Source organism: Macaca mulatta, chromosome 1, assembly GCF_049350105.2.
Source record: "Macaca mulatta isolate MMU2019108-1 chromosome 1, T2T-MMU8v2.0, whole genome shotgun sequence".
Taxonomy (NCBI): domain Eukaryota; kingdom Metazoa; phylum Chordata; class Mammalia; order Primates; family Cercopithecidae; genus Macaca; species Macaca mulatta.
In genome coordinates, this window is record NC_133406.1 from 43,888,538 (window position 1) to 43,911,599 (window position 23,062).

A 23,062-nucleotide genomic window follows, 5' to 3' on the forward strand; every position below is an offset into this window, starting at 1 on the left:
TTATTCCCTTAGTTTTCCCTTCACTCAAAGGAAATTTAAAATTGCAAAATGAGTTCTCCAATCATGGTCTTATTTTAACAGTCTAGAATATCAGGCTAAACATTGCATGTTTACTCTGAATCTGTATTAGTGAAGATGACTGGTGGAAATCACTGAAAAGAGAGAAGGATACACTGTATTTAATTGTCTTTGTAGTAGAGAATTCAAAACTTTATGTACTTTGAACTATTTTAAATTAACACAATAATATATAAACAGTGAATCACTATTCTTTCCCCTAAGGTAAAATTTTAAAAATTATATTATCAAAAGGACTACTTGTGGACTCACTGTTTGGATCTCTGTGCCTGGTGTCCTTGTTCAGTGGGTGAGAATCCCTGTCTACTGAACTCCTCTTGAACTTCAGTAGGTTTAAGCTCAGATTTAAAATCCCCAGATATTGATGACCCTTGCAGAAATAGCTCTGAACAAGTAATAGGATTAACAGAATTAGCAAGACCTATTCATTTATAATAAGGCAAAGCCAAACAAAGAGTAGTCAGTTTATATTTTACAGAACACATTGAATGGATGAGAGACAGAGATCATTATGAGTACTTATTTATCACAGTAACATGAGTTGTATTCATTAGTCCCATAATCCTCTATTTAGCACTTACTTTGTGTGAAACAAGCAGTACCTAGGCACCAGGGTACAAAGACAAGTAAACCCCATTTCCTATATCGTGGGGCTTGCAGTCTAGTGGGGGAGATAGGTAAGTAAAAAGGTAATCACAATGAAGTGCTATGATTACTACAACATTGGGAGGAGTAAGAGAGATACTATGATTTTCATCTTCTCTTACTACAGGCTTTTAATACAATTTTTTTCAGATGGGCTTTGTTTTTTTTTTTGTTTTTTTTTTTTTTTTTTTTTTTTTTTTTTTTATAGATCTTGCTTTCTGGATTCTAGTTTTATTGGCATTTTCTCCTTTTCACTTCTCCTTATTGTTTCTGGTTTTTGCCATTAAAAATTCCTTTCCTGCTGTTTTTTAATGGAGTTTTGAGATGTAAGGGAAGTAGATGCATGTGTTTCATCTTTCGTCTTTTCCTAACATCTTTAATTCTTACAACCAAATTCTCATCTAACTTTGCCAAAGTAGGAGATTTAATTTACTCTAAGCTTAAAACTGGAAATTTTTAATTAGCAAGAGGACAAAATTTTAATATTAATGGCAATTAAAATGAATACATTTAGATATTTAAATTATAAGGTTTAGTCATACATAGCTTCACCCAGAAACTTTAAGTAGATCTTAATGCAATTTAAACAGTGATAGTGTCTAAATAAATTTTAATAGTTATGTTTTATTATACTAAATTAATTTGTTATTTATTTACTCTGTTAGTAGGAGGGAAATCTGTCACATTTCAGAACTTTGTTGGCTTATACATTTTTTTATCGTAGAATTTGATTTGAAGAATAGAAAAGAGTACATAAAATTTACAATATTTAAGAGTCACAACCATAAATATTTTCATAGAGATTCTTCCAGAAATCAAAGTATTTTCTAAATTAACTTTCATTTTCATCCTTAAGTCAGATTTTTACCTCCCATTTAGCAGGTTTCATGTTTACCTCCCATTTAGCAGGTTTCCAGTTTGTGTGCTATACATGTGCTTTTCAACAAAGTTTCTCAGGGCAATTCACTTTCAGTTTTTATGAACTGAGTGTTTTTTCTCTAGCTAAAGAATCTAGAATGTAGTCAGGTACAATACAAGTGTAACTTAAAAGATGCCTTCTGATGGCAAATGTGAAGAAATTTAATATTTCAGTTTGATGATAAAAAATGTCATAGTGGTTTTAACATTCAAAAATATGTTTTAAGTTACTGTCAAATATAGTGTGGTACTCATATGTTCAAATATGTAATATAGGTACAAGTATAGAGACTTATGGTTAAAAAAAATTACTATAGCAATTCCTATGCTACCGCCACCTTCCCAACACAGATATTTCCATAATTTGCTTTTTATTTTGTGCTATCTCTGGCACTTGTTTACTGGAAGGATTTGGGGTCATTATGGACCTCACACACTTGCCTCCATTTTGGACAAGCATATTTGATCTAATTGCTTCAATTATGAATTGAGTAATTTTTGTAGATCATGAAAACTTGTCAAGAAAAGAGTCAAAGCCCAAAAGGTCATTATTTCACACATATGATTCTTGATTGATGTAAAAACATTTAAAAGTATCAGAATTATATGTTGATGTACTGTTTAGATTTTTATATATGATTTTACATCCAATTTTAAGAATACTAAATGCTTTACAAGGCACAAACATTATAAACCAGCTGAAAATATCTTAGAAAACAGGAATAAAAATATTAATAATTAGGACACTTCCTGAGTGCTCATCCTGCCAGGTGAGGTACTAATTGTTTACTTTGCGTAATCTTTACAACAATCCTTGGAGGTAGGTCAAGTATAATTTTATAGATGAGGAGACAGGCTTGGATAAGTTTTGTAACTTATCTAATTGATGCATTTATTCCCCAATGTTTGTGGAATGCCTACTGTGTGAAAGCACTCTTCTATGGACAAGGTATTTCTATATACAGCAGCAAGAAAACAGTTTTTATGTTTCAAATGTTGACATTATGTCCATGCAGACCCCAGCGTTCGAATTCAGGTATGACTTAATTCCATGTTCCACACTATTAACCAGTAAAGTCTCCTGTTTAGGGCAGATTAAATTACCTGCTCTAAAAAGATGAAATTATAGAATTTTCTTTAAATTCTAAACAGCCTTCAATGGAGATTTTTCTGGTTCCAGGGCTGTCATACATATCTACTTCCTCTTTTTTTTTTTTTTTTTTTTTAGTGTGAGAAAGTTAATTGTAAGGACAGAATTGACAGAAAAGTGTGAATTCCTTAGGAGTTCAAGGACAGCTATACACTCTAGTCCTAGGAGAATGGAATGTCAGCTCAGAATCTTGGAGGATACAATGCTGCGTAAATACCTTAGCAGCTGGGAGGGGTCTGTTGATCTTCCCAGAAGGACTCAAACACCAAGACTGCGGCTTTCCATCCCACTAACAGCATGCACTGCCTGCCCCCAACCCTGCTCCTCCTGCCATGGCTGATCTTCTGTCACTAGTTAATACTCTTCCTAAGGCCTTCCATATCACCTTTACTTTACAGCCTGTGCTTCCTCAGTATTTATTTTCTTATTTCTTCTGTTTTCCATAACCCCCCTCATGGCCTTGACTCTACTCAAGACACCTATCTATAGAAATTTTTTAAGCCTCCCATCTATTGATAACAGCTTGGCTATTTCCATGTTTCCAAATGAGTATTCTGGGAGAATCTGATTTGTTTAGCCCAAACCATTTTGTTTCATTATGCCATTGGCATAATTTGGCCAAGGTCACACCCTTGGTCTAATCAGCTTTAGCCAGATGGCAAGGTTATGTGACCTACATAGGGCTACCCTTTCAGTAGGGGCTGGGGCATTTTTAGTAATAAAGGGTGTAAGTGAAGCAGATGCTCTGGCAGACATGGTTTTTACTAAAAATAAACCTTATCTTACTTTGAACTTGAAAACATGTCCCTCAATCTTCAAATAGCAGAATTAAATTTAGAGCTGGAAGGGCATGTTGGAAACAAGACCATACTGCTGAAAAGACTTACCAGAATGAGATAGTGCTGTAATTTATTCTGTTTAGGATTTTATTTCCCTTTTCCGATATGTGTTCTACTCTTTCTTGTCTGAATTTTATTCTTCTTGATTGAGAAGAGGAAAGCAAGGTAAGAATTCCAGTTTCTCTTTCTCTTTGCAATTTATTATTCATGCAAAGAGGAGACATGTCTTCCTTCATTGTCTTCTTACTATATGCATAATTTAAAATCTTTTTATTCTTAACATATTTTTGAAACCTAGTTTACTTTGGATTATAGTATTCTTAATATTATTTTATCATATTTGATTGCATACCCTTTTTTCCACCTTTTTATGGTATCCTTTAACAAATCATCTGGGCATTCACTGAGATGTTACAACATCAGCCACTTTATCTTTCTCCTTTCCTAAAAATATGTGGAGATAGTTATTATCAGAATTTTATTATCTCTTGAAGTTTTTTCTTTTAAAGAGTCTTTGACAAAAGAATATATAACTTTTTTTTTTTTTAAGAGAAGGGGGTCTCATTATGTTACCCAGGCTGGCCTTGAAGTCCTGGGGTCAAGTAACTCTTCTGCCTCAGCCTCCCAAGTAGCTGGGATTACAGGCGCCTTTCTTCTGTAATGCTCATTGCCTTCTATATATCTGTAGCACTTATTCTTCTATAGTCAGCCTTCCTTTTCTTTTCTTTTTGTAGCTTAAGTCCCTTAGTGGTTTCCTTTTGAAGGTTTACAACACATCCTTGTTACTGGTTGGTTTTTTCTTTGCTGGACAGAATTAACTCTGGAGTAGCAATTTGATGTTTTATCCTCCATCTTTTGAAAAATATTGTCAAAAGATGGAGGATAAAACATTATCCTCTATCATCAAGAAATTTTTATTTCTACTGAAGGAAGTTTCCATGATAGTCCAATATCACTAGATATTCCTTTATATCTAGTGATACCCACCTGAGGCTGGGTAATTCATAAAGAAAAGAGGTTTGTTTGACTCACAGTTCTGTAAACTGTACAAGAAGCATGGCATCAGTAACTGATTCTGGTGAGGCCTCAGGAAGCTTTTATTAATGGCAGAAGGCAAAGGGGAGCTAGTGTGTCACATGGTGACAGTGGGGCAACAGAGACAGGAGGGAGGTCCCAGACTTTTTAACAACCAGATCTCATGTGAACTCCTTACTGCTAGGAGGGCCCCAAGCCATTCAGGAAGGATCTGCTCCCATGACCTAAACACCTCCCAGAGGGCCCCAGCTCCAACTTTGGGGATCACATTTCTTCTCTCTCTCTCTCTCTCTCTCTCTCTCTCTCTCTCTCTCTCTCTCTCTCTCTCGACAGAATCTTGCTCTGTCTTCGGGGGGGGGGGGTGCAGGGGTGCAATTCCAGCTCACTGCAAACTCTGCCTCCCAGATCCAAGCAATTCTCCTGCCTAGGCCTCCCGAGTAGCTGGGATTACAGGCCTGCACCACCATGCCCAGCTAATTTTTGCATTTTTAGTAGAGACAAGGTTTCACCATATTGACCAGGCTGTTCTTGAACTCCTGACCTCAAGTAATATTCCCACTTTGGCCTCCCAAAGTGCTGGTATTACAGGCATGAGCCACCGTGCCCGGTCCACATATTCTTTTAAAAAATCTGAGCATATTTCAATTTTACTCCACATATTTTGCTATCTTTACAGGGAATGCATACCGAATGCAATAAATAATTTGCTTTTCACATTCCATTATGCATATTTTTCCAGAAAATGAATGTTATTCTCAGAAGAGAACTCCAAAAGGATTTCTATGAAGTTTCTGGCAGAAAACCAAGAAATTTACAAATGCAAGTGGTATTTTCATTTTCTTTTTTTAAAGACCATGATGTAACATAAGAAAACAAAATACTAGAAGTGAAAGGCTGGCTCCACTGAAGATGTTCAATAATAAGATTTGATTTTTTAAAATCACATCTTTTATGGGCTCTCAGGACATGGAAACAAGATTAAAAAAAAGGTGGTTTTCTGGAGACTTTCCAATCAAAGCAATGAATATTTAAAGTCAAATAAAAGGTAAATGGAAAAAATACAGTAAGGTACAAAAAGATGATTCCTTGAAAGACATCAGAAATCAAGCCAGAAGAAGAGCAGTCGTAAAGATTCACAGGAATTAGGAAGAAATTTTGAAATAATTAGGAAGTGGTTTTAAATAATGATATGAACTGTTTTACATAGGACCTTAAAAATTGTGGTGCTATATTATTATATCATTTAATCCTCATAACAAGATATGAAGGGTACTATTGCCTCTATTTTACTGTGCAAGCTGTTGTAGAGAGGTCTAGTAGCTAGTTAATGGTCACACCTCTAGGAAATGAGAATCAGCATTCTAACCCAGGTTGCAAATCCACTGTTCCTCCACTAAATAACACACAATCTATTTCTATACATCACTGTATGGATCATAGGCAATAAAATTAAACCTAAAATGTCAACAAAAGCAAGTAAATGCATCTTGGCATTTTCCACAAACATTTGGTATGATTCAAAACACAGGGAAAAATGATAATAAAAGAATAAAACAGGCCGGGCGTGGTGGCTCATGCCTGTAATCCCAGCACTTTGGGAGCCTGAGGGGGGCGGATCACGAGGTCAGGAGATCGAGACTATCCTGGCTAACACGGCGAAAACCTGTTTCTACTAAAAAATACAAAAAATTAGCCAGGCGTGGTGGCGGGTGACTGTAGTCCCAGCTACTCGGGAAGCTGAGGGAGGAGAATCGCTTGAACTCGGGAGGCGGAGGTTGCAGTGAGTTGAGATCACGCTCCTCACTCCTCCAGCCTGGGAGACAGAGCGAGACTCCATCTCAAAAAAAAAAAAAGAGGCGGGGGGTTGATTTTGCCAAATTTACCTTTTAATTTGTATGAGTTCAAATATCTAATTTGAGATATAGACAACTTAGCAAAATTTTCTATGACATGTATGGCACCAGATATTTAAAATCTCATAACTATTATTTTGACTGGTATGCAGCACATCACATGACCATAAAATTGTCTAAGGAAATAATCGATGCTCCATTGCTTAACTATTGCTTAATTTGTTTCACTTAGTTTACATTTTCTACTGTTTTTTTAAGAGATAAAGAGATAGAGACAGGACATTACCTTAAGTGAAACAAGCCGAGTACAGAAAGACAAATATCGCATGTTCTTACCCATAAATGGGAACTAAAAAGTTTATCTCATGGAGGAAGAGAATGGAATGCTAGTTCACAGAGGCTGGGAAGGGATAGGAGATGAAGAGAAGTTGGTTAATGAGTTCAAAACTAGAGTTAGACAGAAGGAATAAGTTTTGATAGCACCGTAGAGTGACTAATGTTAATAGATTGTCTAGAAGAGATATGAAATGTTCCCAGCCGAAAGAAATGATAAATATTCAAGTATATGCATATCCTAAATACCATGATTTGATCGTTAAACATTGTATGCATGTATTAAAATATCACACGTACCTCATAAATATGTACAATTATTCTGTATCAATAAAAAATAAACCCAACTGTTAGAGCTAACAAATATATTTAATGATATTGCAGGATAAAAAATCAACATACAAAAATATGTTGTGTCTCTATACACTAACAATGAACTATGTGAAAGGGAATTAGAGAAAACAATCTCATTTACAATTGTATCGAAAAGAATAAAATACTTAACAACTAAATAGATAAAAGACTTAGATCCTGAAAACTACAAGACATTGCTGAAAATAAAATGTAAAGACATCTCATTTTCCTAGAGTGGAAGATTTAATAATGTTACAATTTTAATACCACCTAAACCAATTTACAGGTTGTATTTAATCTTTATCAATAATCCAATTTTTTATGTAAATAGAAAATCAATCCTAAAATTCACAAAGGACCCTAAATACCCTAAACTATCTTTAGAAAGAACAAAACTGTAGGCATAACACTTCCTGGTTTCAAAGTTGATTAAAAAGCTACAGTAATTAACGTAGTATGGTACTCACATAAAGACAGACACATATAGCAATGCAACAGAATAAAGGGTCCAGAAATAATCCCACACATATATGGTCAACTGATTTATAACAAGGGTGCCAAGAATACATGATGGGGAAAGAACAGTTTTTTCAACAAAATGGTGTCGGGAGAGTGGATTCCACATGTAAAAGAATGAAGTGAGACCTTTATCTTACACTATATACAAAATCAACTTGAAATGGATTAGACTTCAATATAAAACCTGAAACTGTAAAACTCCTAGAAGAAAACGGGAAATTTTTGTGACATTAGTCTTGGCAATGATTTCTTGGATATGTCGCCAAAAGCACAGGCAACAAAAGCGAAAGTAGACAAATGATACTACATCAAACTAAAAAGTTTCTACAAGCAAAGGAAACATTTAACATAATGAAAAGCCAACCCATGAAGTGGAAGAAAATATTTGCAGGCCACTTATCTAATTAGGGGTCAATATCTAAAATATATAAGGATCTCCTTCAACTCAATAGCAAAAAGCACATAACCTTATTAAAAAGTCAAAACCTTTACAGAGCAGTCATAAATTGAAAAAATAAAAAAAAAACATAAGAAATAAAAACTGGACAAAGGATTTGAATAGATATTTCTCCAAATGAGACATACAAATGGCCAATAAGTATATGAAAAGATGCTGAACATTACTCATTATCGGGGAAGTGCAAATCAAAACCACTTTAAAATATCACCTTATATCTGTTAGGATGGCTATTATAAAAAAAAATGTCTCTTGTAAATACCATATAGGTATATACTGTCTATTCTATCTAAATTGCTAATGTCTCTCTTTTAATTGGATAACGTAGTCCATGTACATTTGTTGTGATGACTGATAGATTTAACACCTATCATTTTATGTTTTAATTTTTTAATGACATTTATATGATTTAATTTTTGCCTTCCTCTCTTATTACCAAATTTCCTTTTGATTGATTATATTTTCCTTAATCCCTATAAATTCCTTCTTCTATTTGGAAGACAGTCATTATTAAAAAATATCTTTCAATGAAATATATTCAAAAAGTGCATATATCATGAGCTCATTGAATTTTCACATTTTACTGCCAGTCACCATTTGTCTTTCTCTGAGAGTAATCATTAATCTAACTTCTAACACCATATAGTCTATAATATGTATATTATATATAAAACATGTCTACATACATAGATGGCTCTTAAACATAAGGAAATATGTTCAGTTTTACTCATAATATGATAAGTGAGAATATGAGAAAGTAAAATTATACTGATACCCTTCCTGACTTATCAGATACGCAAAAACTCAAAAATCTTTGCGACATATTCTGCTGGCAAGATGTGGGATAGCACTTTCATACATTCCTGGTAGGAATAAAAATTGGTACAAAACTTATAAAGGAAAATTTGACATTATCTAACAAAATTACCTGTTATTACCTTTTGACCTAGCAATTCCACTTCTGAGTATTTACCCTGAAAATATATATCTAACTGTATGAGAATTTATATGCACACATTTATTTATTGAAGCATTGTTTGTAATTTTACAATATTAGGAACAACCTAAATGTCCATCCATAGGAGGTTGGCTAAATTAATTATGGCACATTCATAGAATGAAGTACTATGGAAATTTAAAAGGAAAAGATCTCTAAGACTGATATGAAGTGATTTGCAGAATATATTGTTAAGTTGGAAAAGCAAAGTTAAAATTGTATGAAGTATATATAGTATGCTATCTTTTGGGTAAGAGAAAGAAGGAGATACAAGAAAATATACATATATCTGTTCATTTTTGCAAAAAGAAACGCAGGAATGAAAAACCCAGAAACCAATAAGATTGGTTACCTACTAGGAGTGAGTGAGCATCAACAGTTGAGAATGAGGGAGTGATGCCTCCCCAAGTATAATTTTTCATACAGTTTTAACTTTTGTAATCTTGCTAATATTTTACATACTCAAACTAAACCCACAAAATAAATCTAATAAAAATCAGAGGAATCTAAAATGGAATTCAAACAGAAACAAGTGAAAGTATTTCAAATAAAAATACAATCACATTGAAGATGGGGGCAATGGACCCAAGTTATTTTTTGATATAGTGTTTTGGAAACTTAACCTAGGAATAAAGACCAAAAGAACTACATATAAGTACTGAACTTTAATAAGTAGCACTGTTGTTTTTGATGTTGTAAGTTAGTAATATGTTACTGCTTTATGTGTTTTTAAGGATTGGGCAAACAAATAAATTGAGTGTAAAAGAAGTCTGATTCCTCATTGTTGAAAGGAAGACAGCCATGGGATTGGGAAAAGAGTAGAGTGAATCCTGTGATTGGGATTGAAGATATCAGTATTAATTCACAGCTTGTTCTATGTACCTGTCTATCAGCTATCTGAGTATCTCTCTGTTTATCTATTATCTATCTATCTATTTATCATCTATCGAACTTATCTATCCACCCATCTATCTATCCCTATCATCTACCTATGTATGTGTATGCATTTCCCAGCTCTGTGCACTAAGAGGGCCCAAAACAATGATACCCCAGTAGTAGTGAGTATATTTAGTACTCAAATCTTGATAAACAATGTCTTCGCTAAAATAAATGAAGGCATGTTGGGAAAGAAACTAGCTAGGGCTGGAACAGAAAAGTACAAAATGAGCCTAAGATACAATCTTATGCCGAAAATTAAAGCATGCTAAAAAAATCAGGGCGATGTATCAGAAGGATACAGGAATCAGCTCGAAAGGGCTCCACTGGTCAAATTTGGAAAAATTTGAGCATCAAAATGACAATAATAATGGATTTAATCTATAGAATAAAGTAAGGACTTATGGGTATATACTGATATAAATAAATGGGGGAAAAGGAAAATCCCTTCTTTATAGTAAAATGCCAACCAAGATGTAGAAGGAATAAAGAGTTAAAAAATGAGCTATTAGGTAACCATCATGGTAATATTTCATTCAGGTAAGAATTATTAATGGATGCTAAACCTATTGTGTGGCAGTTTGATGAGGAGCAGGATATTTATATAGCCTCAAGTTATTTCCCCACAAATTATGTATAAATTACAAAGAGAAAAAAAAACAAATTTACAGTGGAAAAACCCGATAGAAACCATTTAATGACTTGATCAGTTAAAAATCACCAACAATGAGACAAACTGACATCATGTGCATTCTGATTGTGAAAAAGACACAGCACAGCTTCTGTGATATTGTTACCAAAAATATGTGGTCCGAATTTAATCATGAGGAAATATCAGACAAAACTGAGGGGCATTCTACAAAGTAACTGGCCTTCCATGGGAAAGGTTGTGAAAGAGAAAAAGAACTATTTCCGATTAAGGAGATTAAAGAGACATGGCAGCTAAATGCAATATATGATCCTGGATTACAGGATTCTGGATTACAATAGTTCTTGGGTTTTAAGGACATTATTAAGACGATTAGTGAATGTTCTTACTCTTAGGAAATACACACTGAAGTATGTAGAGATAATGGGGCACCACATCTACAAATTTACTCTCTAATGATTCTGATTAAGGAAAAAAATGTGTAAAAATACACAGTTAAATTTTTTTGTGACTTTTAAATTTGAAATAATTTTAAACATACCTAAAAGTTACAAGGATGATACATGGAACTCCATAATATTCTTCTCCCAGATCCTTCAATTGTTAACATTTTATCACATTTGTTTAATAATTCTCTCTTTTGTAATATTCTTCCCTCTAGGTGTGCTTGAAATTATTTCAAAATAGAAAACCACACAAAATTAAAAGAGTCATTTTTTTTTCCTATTTCTTTTTGCTTGCTAAGTAGGTTAGCACATGGCAGCAGTTAAGAACATTATTTTTAGAGTAAGAAATGCCCATGCTCAAGCCCTAGTTCTTTTGCTCATTGTTGTAGTGATATCCTTCTCTGAGCCTCTGATTTCTAATCTATAAAAGAATAAGAATATTGACTTTATATCATGGATGTGAGAATCTAATAAATATAAATTACTTAACACAATAGCATATAATGAGCAGCTAATAATTTTATTATCAGTATTTTTATTTTTGCTTCCTCTGCTTCCCTCATTTCTATGTATCTTTTCTTGTGTCTTAATTCAAATAATTTTAGTGCCTACTTTTGAAACCTCATTGTTTTCTTTACCTCTGGGATGTTCAGGACTTATTTCTTTTATGGGAGACTACAGTTTAGCATGCTCAGACATCTATATATCTTGCCTTTGAATATTAGAAATATATACCTTTATAATGAACATTTTTGTATTATTTCTCTTTGGGGTTATTCATCTGATTTTTTTGCTTTGCATTTTGAGTCTATAGTTTGGAACCTATTATTAAAATTTTTTATTTGTATAGGACCTGCACATTTATAAAACTTGACAAGCATTGAAAAATAAGTAGAAAGTATGTTTTTTTTTTTTTTTAGAATCTGAAAATTTAATTTGATATGTAGAAGAGAATGGAAGGTAGAGATGTAGTTAAACTCACAGACTATGGAGTCATACGAACTGAGGTTCAAGTCATAAGTCTACCTCTTAGTTGTGTATCTTCTTTTTTTATTGTTGTTATTATTATTATTGTTTTATTATACTTTAAATTCTAGGGTACATGTGCACAACGTGCAGTTTTGTTACATATGTATACATGTGCCATGTTGGTGTGCTGCACCCATTAACTCGTCATTTACATTAGGTATATCTCCTAATGCTATCCCTCCACCCTCCCCCCTCCTCACAATAGGCCCCGGTGTGTGATGATCCCCTTCCTATGTCCAAGTGATCTCATTGTTCAATTTCCACCTATGAGTGAGAACATGCGGTTTTTGGTTTTCTGTTCTTGTGATAGTTTGCTGAGAATGATGGTTTCCAGCTGCATCCATGTCCCTACAAAGGACACGAACTCATCCTTTTTTATGGCTGCATAGTATTCCATGGTGTATATGTGCCACATTTTCTTAATCCAGTCTGTCACTGATGGACATTTGGGTTGATTCCAAGTCTTTGCTATTTGTATAGTGCTGCAATAAACATACATGTGCATGCGTCTTTATAGCAGCATGATTTATAATCGTTTGGGTATATACCCAGTAATGAGATGGCTAGGTCAAATGGTATTTCTAGTTCTAGATCCTTGAGGAATCGCCACACTGTCTTCCACAATGGTTGAACTAGTTTACAGTCCCATCAACAGTATAAAAGTGTTCCTATTTCTCCACATCCTCTCCAGCACCTGTTGTTTCCTGACTTTTTAGTTATCGCCATTCTAACTGGTGGGAGATGGTATCTCATTGTGGTTTTGATTTGCATTTCTCTGATGGCCAGTGATGATGAGCATTTTTTCATGTGTCTGTTGGCTGTATGAATGTCTTCTTTTGAGAAGTGTCTGTTCATATCCTTTGCCCACTTTTTGATGGGGTTGTTTTTTTTTTTTGTAAATTTGTTTGAGTTCTTTGTAGGTTCTGTATGTTAGCCCTTTGTCAGATGAGTAGATTGCAAAAAATTTCTCCCATTCTGTATATTGCCTGTTCACTGTGATGGTAGTTTCTTTTGCTGTGCAGAAGCTCTTTAGTTTAATTAGATCCCATTTGTCAATTTAGACTTTTGTTGCCGTTGCTTTAGGTGTTTTAGATATGAAGTCCTTGCCCATGCCTATCTCCTGAATGGTATTACCTAGGTTTTCTTTTAGGGTTTTTATGGCTTTAGGTCTAACAGTTAAGTCTCTAATCCATCTTGAATTAATTTTCATATAAGGAGTAAGGAAAGGATCCAGTTTCAGCTTTCTGCTTATGGCTAGCCAATTTTCCGAGCACTATTTATTCAATAGGGAATCCTTTCCCCATTTCTTGTTTTTGTCAGGTTTGTCAAAGATCAGATGGCTGTAGACATGTGATATTATTTCTGAGGGCTCTGTTCTGTTCCATTGGTCTATATCTCTGTTTTGCTACCAGTACCATGCTGTTTTGGTTACTGTAGCCTGGTAGCATAGTTTGAAGTCAGGTAGCATGATGCCTCCAGCTTTATTCTTTTGGCTTAGGAATTTCTTGGCAATGCGGGGTCTTTTTTGGTTCCATATGAACTTTAAAGCAGTTTTTTCCAATTTTGTGAAGAAAGTCATTGGTAGCTTAATGGGGATGGCATTGAATCTATAAATTACCTTGGGCAGTATGGCCATTTTCACAATATTGATTCTTCCTATCCATGAGCATGGTATGTTCTTCCATTTGTTTCTGTCCTCTTTTATTTCACTAAGCAGTGGTTTGTAGATCTCCTTGAAGAGGTCCTTTACATCCCTTGTAAGTTGGACTCCTATGTATTTTATTCTCTTTGAAGCTATTGTGAATGGGAGTTCATTCATGATTTGGCTCTCTGTTTGTCTGTTACTGGTGTATAAGAATGCTTGTGATTTTTGCACATTGATTTTGTATCCTGAGACTTTGCTGAAGTTGCTTATCAGCTAAAGGAGATTTTGGGCTGAGACGATGGGGTTTTCTAGATATACAATCATGTCATCTGCAAACAGGGACAATTTGAGTTCTTCTTTTCCTAACTGAATACCCTTTATTTCTTTCTCTTGCCTGATTGCCCTAGCCAGAACTTCCAACACTATGTTGAATAGGAGTGGTGAGAGAGGGCATCCCTGTCTTGTGCCAGTTTTCAAAGAGACTGCTTCCAGTTTTTGCCCATTCAGTATGATATTGGCTGTGGGTTTGTCATCAATAGCTCTTATTATTTTGAGATAAGTTCCATCAATACTGAATTTATTGAGCGTTTTTAGCATGAAGGGCTGTCGAATTTTGTCAAAGGCCTTTTCTGCATCTATTGAGATAATCATGAGGTTTTTGTCTTTGGTTTTGTTTATATGCTGGATTACATTTATTGATTTGCATTATGTTGAACCAGCCTTGCATCCCAGGGATGAAGCCCACTTGATCATGGTGGATAAGCTTTTTGATGTGCTGCTGGATTCGGTTTGCCAGTATTTTATTGAAGATTTTTGCATTGATGTTCATCAGGGATATTGGTTTAAAATTCTCTTTTTTTGTTGTGTCTCTGCCAGGCTTTGGTATCAGGATGATGGTGGCCTCATAGAATGAGTTAGGGAGGATTCCCTCTTTTTCTATTGATTGGAATAGTTTCAGAAGGAATGGTACCAGCTCCTCCTTGTACCTCTGGTAGAATTCAGCTGTGAATCTGTCTGGTCCTGGACTTTCTTTGGTTGGTAGGCTGTTAATTATTGCAGAGCCTGCTATTGGTCTATCCAGGGATTCAGCTTCTTCCTGGTTTAGTCTTGGGAGAGTGTAACTGTCCAGGAAATTATCCATTTCTTCTAGGTTTTCTAGTTTATTTGTGTAGAGGTGTTTATAGTATTCTCTGATGGTAGTTTGTATTTCTGTGGGGTCAGTGGTGATATCCCCTTTATCATTTTTTATTGCATCTATTTGATTCTTCTCTCTTTTCTTCTTTATTAGTCTTGCTAGCGGTCTATCAATTTTGTTGATCTTTTCAAAAAACCAGCTCCTGGATTCATTGATTTTTTTGGAGGGTTTTTTGTGTCTCTATCTCCTTCAGTTCTGCTCTGATCTTAGTTATTTCTTGCCTTCTGCTAGAAAGTATGCTATTTATTTTATTAAGTTGGATTATATTTCTTTTAGTTATTTGTTTTTTCTTATTCTGGCTTAAATCTTTGGCTAATATAAAAATAACATTGAAGAGTTGCTTTATTGAATTAAGTGAATATTTATTTCTTACTACTATTGCAATACATTGTTGGCTTACCAGGGTTTACAGTTTTTTAAATATCAAATTGCTGCTGAGAAAACTTGTCAGAAAAGGGCTAGTCAGTGCTATTACAGACATTGTATTACATGAAATGCTTCACCCAGAAAAAGTGAATTCTTTGTATTAGTAAAAATATTACTTATGAAGTTGAAAGTATTTTGTGGTTCAGTTCTCTGGAACTGAGCAGATGCTGAGTCTGTAATTCAGTTAGTTTTACCATGGTTACTCATTTATTCAACTTATAATAGTAAAACCATTAATAGTCCTTGGATTAAATTGTTCATGGTTTTTTTCCTTTACAATCCCTGTCGCCCAGGCTGGAGTGCAGTGCCACGATCTCAGCTCACTGTAGCCTCCACCTCCCAGAATTCAGGTGATCTTCCCACCTCAGCCTCCCAAGTAGGCTGGACTACAGGTGCATGCCCCCATGCCTGGTTAATTTTTGTATTTTTTGTAGAGGCGAGGTTTCACCACGTTGCCCAGGTTGCTCTCAAACCACTGAGCTCAAGCGATCCTCCTGCCTCTGCCTCCTAAAGTGCTTGGATTGCAGGCCTGAGCCACCAGGCCTGGCCCTTCTTTTAAGCTAGATTATATAACAGTTGGTTAATTGAAACAACCACCTGGTGGTGAGCAGTTGGTAAAGAAAACGTTAAATAAGGAAATAGACGTTTATTTTTGACCCCAGCCAAGAATGACAAAACTTAGGAAAACAAATACATTTGATGTTTAAAAATATCTAAACTCAGCAAATTAAGAAAGCATTTGCTTGGAAATGATTTATCTGACCATCTCTTTGTTATACTTACTCATGGCATTTCTTTGGTGGATTGTTAGCTCCTCAGTGGCCAACTCTACTGCAGTGGTGTCTTGTACGTAGAAGGCTCTTTATTTGTATTTGATAAATAAATACATTTTAAAGAATGTAGTATCAATTATATCTCACTACAATGGGGAACTTGGAATTGATGATTAGGTATTATATCTTTTGTAAGTCTAAATATTGATAATTATTTGAAATGATTCTTCAGACTGGTACCTCAAAAAATAGCCAACTTACATGGAAAGGGTTTACCTATTCAAGGGCGAAAAGCACTGTGGTGCCTTCTCAGAGTGCATTGGAGGACAGGGCTTAGGCAAATTGCTTAACATTTCTGTGTCTGTAAAATGTCCCTAAATCCTGTGTCTCACAATTAACAGTTGTATTAATCCATGTAAATGAGTTAATCCATGTAAGCAAATTTACAAATGGTAAGTGCCTATAACCTCATTTCTATGGCAGTTTAAAGAAGAATTGATTTTTTTCAGTTTGTTGAGTTTTTTAAAACTTTTTAGGACACAGGAGCAACTTTTAAGCTCCTTACATACTAGACTGGAAACCAGAAGTTCTCTCACTTCATTACTTAACTTTGAGAATGCTGGTTTTGAAAGATTAGTAAATTGACTTTAACATATTTGGCAACAATTCTCCTATTTATAAAATGCAGCCATATATGTAAAATGTTGTCTTAGTTTTCTTTTTTGTTGTTGTTTCTTTAAACATGTTTTATTAGCTTTCTAAATTATGAAAGTAAATATAACTGGAAAAATACAAAATCCAAAGTCAATGGAGTAAAAAATGTAACTCCCTTGTTTCCCCTACCCGCGAAACGTGGTTAACAGTCGGTGTGCACCCTTACAGATGTTTTTTCTATGAATATACAAACATTCGACTTGTTTCTTGGACTTTACGTGGCAGTCCAAGGAGAATCATGTGAAAGGCATAAAAGCAGCATGTTCTGAAGACTGCAAACCATAACATTTCCATATCTACTGACTCAGAATTCCTGTTTCTAAAGGACCGCACCCAGGTGGCTCTGTGCATCCTCAGCAACTTGATCTTTCTTCCTTTGCTGAGTTTGGTTAAGAGTAAGTGCTGATTGTTGAGTAGGCTCAGTTCACAGGTGCCTGAAATTCCTACTTAGCAATGTTCCTTTCCAGCTGATTCCGGCTCCGAGAGCCTTAGGAAAAAATGCTAACAGTTGAGAGTGAAGCGTCCTTAATTGCTCAGTCCAACTATCTAGATGGGTCCAGGTTCGGGTTTCGATTCAGAGATAAGGACCAGGGGGCTGGAGCGCTTCCAGGTGAGCCCCTGGGGAGGCTTGCTTCCCCGCGGAGCGCACGCGGGTCTCGCTGGCTTAGCTGGGCCTTTCAAAACCAGGTAACGTCTCCATCCCGTAGCTCCAGGCTTACCTGGGGGCCTCAGAATTGTGTCAGCTGCGTCTCTGAGTCACCTCGGAACTCCCCGAAGGAGCAATGGGACTAGGAGGGCGCATCGTGGGGCCCGGGGGCCCTCGCTGGTAGGTGTGGTTGGCGCCAAGGCCGCCTCTGGCCGGCGGAGCCCTGCAGCGTCCGGAGGGGGTGGTCAGAGTCCGGCCCTTTAGGCCTCGCCTGGGTATCCGCCTTGCCCCTTGGGCCGCGTCACGGGTTTGGGCCGAGGGCCCGGCATCTTGCGTTTCCGGCTTCCTGAGACGGGCGTGGGACCTCGAGGAAACCGCTCTGCATGACCCCACTAAGAGAACTAAGGACCACCACCCCCCCAATCCTGTCCTGGACGGCTTCATAAGCCAGAGGATCCAGTGGCAGTGCCAAGCAGGGCACCACTCTGGGTCGTGAGCACCTAAGAGGTAGAGCAAAGGTCAGGCCCCACAGTGGCCCAGGCTTCCCTCCCCCGCCTCCCCGGCGTGGCCATTCCTCACCCGCTCCAGCACTGGAGGGGGCGGCCGGGGTCGGTCTAGTTCCGGTTACAAACTGGCCAGAAAGGCCACTGGAGTCTCGCTAGGCGATGCGCCTAGTCCCCTAGCCTCAGACGAACCGCAAGAGGGACCACCAGCAACTGGAGGGGCGGAGGCTAGAGCTGAGTTTCATTCGTGTTTTTGGAGCTGCCGGGCTTTTCCAGGGGGGTCTCTTTCCTAAAGGCCCCCTTTCCCCAGCTTAACCCTCGGCTTTGCAGGCGGGTGGGTGGGGGCTGCAGGGTCCCTGAAAGCCGCGAGGAGCGCAGGCCCAGTGGGTCCTGGTGCCGGGTGCGAGAGCGGAGCCCTCCCAAAACTTGGGGTGCGGGGCAGGCTTGTCTTGGTTTTCTATTGGCGCTGTAATAAATTACCCCAAATGTACTGGCTTTTAATTTCTGTTGTCTTAAAAATAGAAATTTATTCTCTTACACACCTGGGGGCACGAATTCCAAAACGAATCTTACCGGACAAAAGTCAGGGTAGTCAGAGGGCTAGTTCCTTCTGCAGTCTCTAGGGGAAAGTGCGTTCCTGGTCTCTTCCAGTTTCTAGAGGTTGCTGGCATTCCTCCTCTCTTGGTCACAGCACTCCAGTCTCTGCGTCAGTGATAAGATGGCCTTCTTCCTTTCTCTAGTTAGGGCTCTCTCTTTCTTCACACTTAAAATTACATTTAGGGCCACCAAGATTGTCCACGAGGATCTCTCCGTCTCAAAATTCTTAATTTAATTAAATCAGCAAAGTCTCTTTTGGCCAAATAAAGCAACATTTACAGGCTACCGGGATTAGGATCTGAATATCTCTGACGGCCATTATTCAGCCTACCATGTGTTTTGGAAAGGTATTATCTCCTGTTTCTATTATTAAATGTAGTTTGAGCAGTTTTTATGAATTGATGGTGCTGGATTTCGTTTAAGACAGAGTAAGTCTGTTTTGAAACGTGCAATAATTGCACATTGGAGAATTGTGCAAGAATAACTTTACAAGGGCCACATAGTTGGTGGGAGGAAATACACCGCTATACCTTCTTGACTGACCAAAATGATGGTTTAAATTAAAATAAAGGCTTGATTCTAACAACAAGAAAATATAGCAGAACCTCTAATAACTTCATTCCATTAAACGTTATTTCATAACAATATTGATGAGATAAAAATAATAATAATAATTCCCAGTCAGGGTCACTGTCTGTGTGGAGCTTGCAGGTTCTCCATCTGCATGAGTTTTCTCCAATTACTGCTGTTTCCTCCCACATCACAAAGATGTGCAAATTAAGTGAATTAACATGTCTACAAGGTCCCAATCTGAGTGTGTGTGTGTGTGTGTAAGTGTGTCCCGCCACGGGATAGTATCCTGTCCAGGGATGGTTCCCGCCCTGTGCCCTGAACTGCTGGGAGAGGCTCCAGCCAGCAGCCACCCTGAACTGGAATAATTAGGTAAATAATTATCTTGTTTTTATTAATATTTTTAAAATGCATGTATACCTCACACTTATTTAAATGTTTAATATGGGAAGTATTTTGGTCTTTGTTTAGAGGTTGGTGATGTTTTTGTGACCAGAAATATGCCATATAACTCCTGTTTATATCAATTAGCCTATGGTACAATCAGTTTTGTTATATATTGTTTTGCTTTAAGTTCCAGTTTCCAAAAACCTATCAATGATGTTAAGCGAGGACTTAGTGTAAATTGACACACACAGATTTTGATGGTTGGTTAAGTTTGTATTTCTTCAGCTGGTTAAAAAAAAATTAGTGGGGAACTCCTATTTATGCACTTAGAGTTCAACATATCCTATTTTTTTCTCTTCCACATACACTCTTCTGAACAGGTTTTTCATTTTGTAACTTTTCAGTTTAAATGTTAAATATTTCATCCAAATAAAATATTTTAGGACAGAATATGTAAAAATACCTTGCAGAGTGATTTGCTGAGGATCTTAACTCTCTTTTAGAATAACTTTAGACTTTAATTATGTTAGGACTGGCCAAAAAATCAGAAATACAAAGCTAAAAAAGATGAAAGAGTAGTGGTACAAAAACCTAACAGTTCAAAGCATGTAAGGGGAAAAGCATTTTTTAATGGGTGTCTCTGGAGTTTCAAGATAATCACTGAGAAACAGCATTTGAGATGTCTGACTAATAAAAATAACTTTATGAATAGTTGAAATTTAGGTTTAAATAAAAACTTTGACTCAACTTCAAAAATACTAAATTTGGCAAGAGAAGCCTATAATTACTATCATCTGATGCTGGGGCCCCCAAACCACCATCATGTTAAATTAAACCTCTGAATTCTGTGTTCATATTTCTGCTTCTTTATGTGGTGGAGGAAAGGGATGTCACAGCTAGTTATGGTAAAGCCTAAGTACTTCCTTTCATTGTACACATTTTTATTTCATTGCACAGATCCAACATAAATATTTAAAACTTAAATTATTCTATAGAGGATGAAATTATCAACTGAACAATTATTTATAGAGGAATTTTTTTTTTTAAAGTAAGGACCGAGACTATATAGGAGACAGCGGTGTCAAATTAGACAAAGAGAATTACCCAGGAAATGACAGTGCAAATATGTAGATGTAAAGACTGGACAATGTGGCTGACTTGGGAAGAGCTGAAGTTTTAAAATATCTTATTTGATGTGTTACCCGTATGACCTTTATTTAAAAATTCGATAATAACATACGCAGAACACATCACCATACAGTCATATGCTATGAAATTAGTCTACCCCCCAATGATGTCATTGTTGGTTTTCAGACCATTCTAGGAAAAGACTGTGGATTGAGAAGTGTACACTGTGCTTTCTGGTTTTATGGTAGTGAAATTCAGACTACATAAATCGTAATTTGTTTATGTCTGCTGTTTTTGTTAAAAGAAGTTGGATTGCCTAGACAATGAGTGTTTTGCTTGAATGAAATTTTTTAAAAGAAGCCAGTATTTATAATGTAATGAATCACACAAAAAAATGTCCCTTTGTAAAAGAAAATTCCAAAACAACAGTAGATTATAGACTGAGCACAAACAGCCTGAGTGGTAAAGAGGTCAGACTCCAGAGTCAGACAGTTGTGTACTTGAATCCTGGCTATGCTACTCACAGCAGTACAATTTGGAGCAAATTACCTAACCTCCACACCCTGGTTTCCTCATTTGAAAAATAATAATAATAACAACAATAACAGCACCAACCTAATAGGTGATTTGTGAGAAGTAAATGTGTTGAAACATATGAACTGCATTGCCCAGTGTCTAGCACATTGCTCAAGGAATGATTATTGCTATTGGATCAATTTCATGGTCCAGGTCTCACATAGTCCAGTGCTGTATTTCCAGCAGAGAAGGAGAGGAATGTATTGTGGGATATGATGTTATTTCCTGCCATCGGCCTTAAAAGCTAAGATCTCTTGATCTAAAAGGCCATCATTCATAACTTTGTCCAAACAATTATTAATCCATTCATATTTTCTATCTATATCAGATATGCTGATAAATGTTTTATAAATTTATTAAATTTATGTGTAAATTTAAAACAATACTTCCTTTTGTCTGACACTTAGGCCACTATGCATTGAAAGCACATCTCCTTGCCCCAGGATTTTGTGATGTAGGAAATAAGTCTGGGTATAATTTCTGTACTATTCACAACTGAGAAAATAATATAAACATTTTACTTTTAATGGCAAAACTGTAATTACTTTTGCACCAACCTAGTATTTCAGCTCCTACTGTGTTCCAGGTACTGTGCTAGGCATTTTATATATTGCATTTCACTTGTTCTCCAAAATAGTCTTATGAGGTAGGAAATAGTATTCTTTAAACAGAGTTTAAATTTATGAATTCTAGCCATAATACCTTTTAGACATCAATGCTCTAGAGTAAAGCTTCTCTATGTTTTTAGTCAGTGTTCATATATAGCCTTTTAATCCACTATATATTTTTTTGTATTTGACTACCCAGAGATAGACATTTAAGGCTACCTAATGAGTTGGTTGAGGAAAGACCTTGATTCCTGTCCTGATACCAGATAGTGTTGACATTGGGTAAGTTGCTTAACTTTGTAGGGCATTTGCTACTTTACTTGTAAAATTTAGCTACTTCATAGATTTATTTTGGGGATTAAATGACTCAATTAACATAGTGTAAAAGATTGGAGATAGAGTCTAATATTTAATAAGCACTCATTTAAGGGTAGTCGTTATTTTTAATGAACATGCAATGAGCTACTTATGAATAAAACACACACCAAAGATCATAGGGGATACCAAGCTAAAAATGACATGCTTACAGTGTTTGGACTTACAATTTAGTAAGAAAACAATATGCATGTGTTAAAAGAGTCCTCTTTTAGGGATATAAATAGGGCTTTGTAAGGGTATAGGAAGCACTGACAAATTCTTACTTTGGGGTACAGCTTGAATGAAAGGAGATGGAGAAAATAGTACTTGAACTGGATTTTTAAAAATAAATGCATGCTAGTATTTAGAGAAGGGAGTGAGGATTTTCTAGATGCATGGAATGATATAAGTTAAAAGCTCAGAACTATGAAGTACAGTACTCAGGGAAGGGTGACTATTATGGTGTATGGTGGAACTAGGGAATAGAATTTGTGGAGACATCAATTTAGAAATAAGACTAAAAGATATACCCTAGTTTGTTAACTACCTTGCTAAAGAGTTTTAATCTTACTGCCTTATTGTTTAGAAGATTTCTCTATCAGGAATGTGGAAAGTACATTTGGAAAGGTGATAGAGTCAGTGAAAACAGTTAAGACATTGTACAGATAGTTTAGTTGAAATATGATGAATCTCTGGACA

General features: G+C 36.1%; 1 protein-coding gene and 1 long non-coding RNA gene across 4 annotated transcripts in view; one reads left to right on the forward strand and one right to left on the reverse strand.

Annotated features, from left to right (window-relative positions):
* Positions 1-23,062, reverse strand: part of PDC (phosducin) — an 80,294-nt gene that overhangs the window by 16,005 nt on the left and 41,227 nt on the right. Inside the window, exon 1 of one of the 3 annotated variants that reach the window (XM_001107723.5) lies at positions 331-463. The exons of the other annotated variants lie outside the window; for them this stretch is intronic. The gene's annotated coding sequence lies outside the window, so the exon portion shown is untranslated. Of the gene's footprint in view, positions 1-330; positions 464-23,062 lie in introns of those variants that run through there. 3 annotated transcript variants of the gene reach the window in all.
* On the forward strand, positions 3,444-6,188 carry LOC144340796 (uncharacterized). Its single transcript, XR_013417144.1, has 2 exons — positions 3,444-3,795; positions 5,405-6,188. It is a non-coding gene; the product is annotated as an uncharacterized LOC144340796 (long non-coding RNA).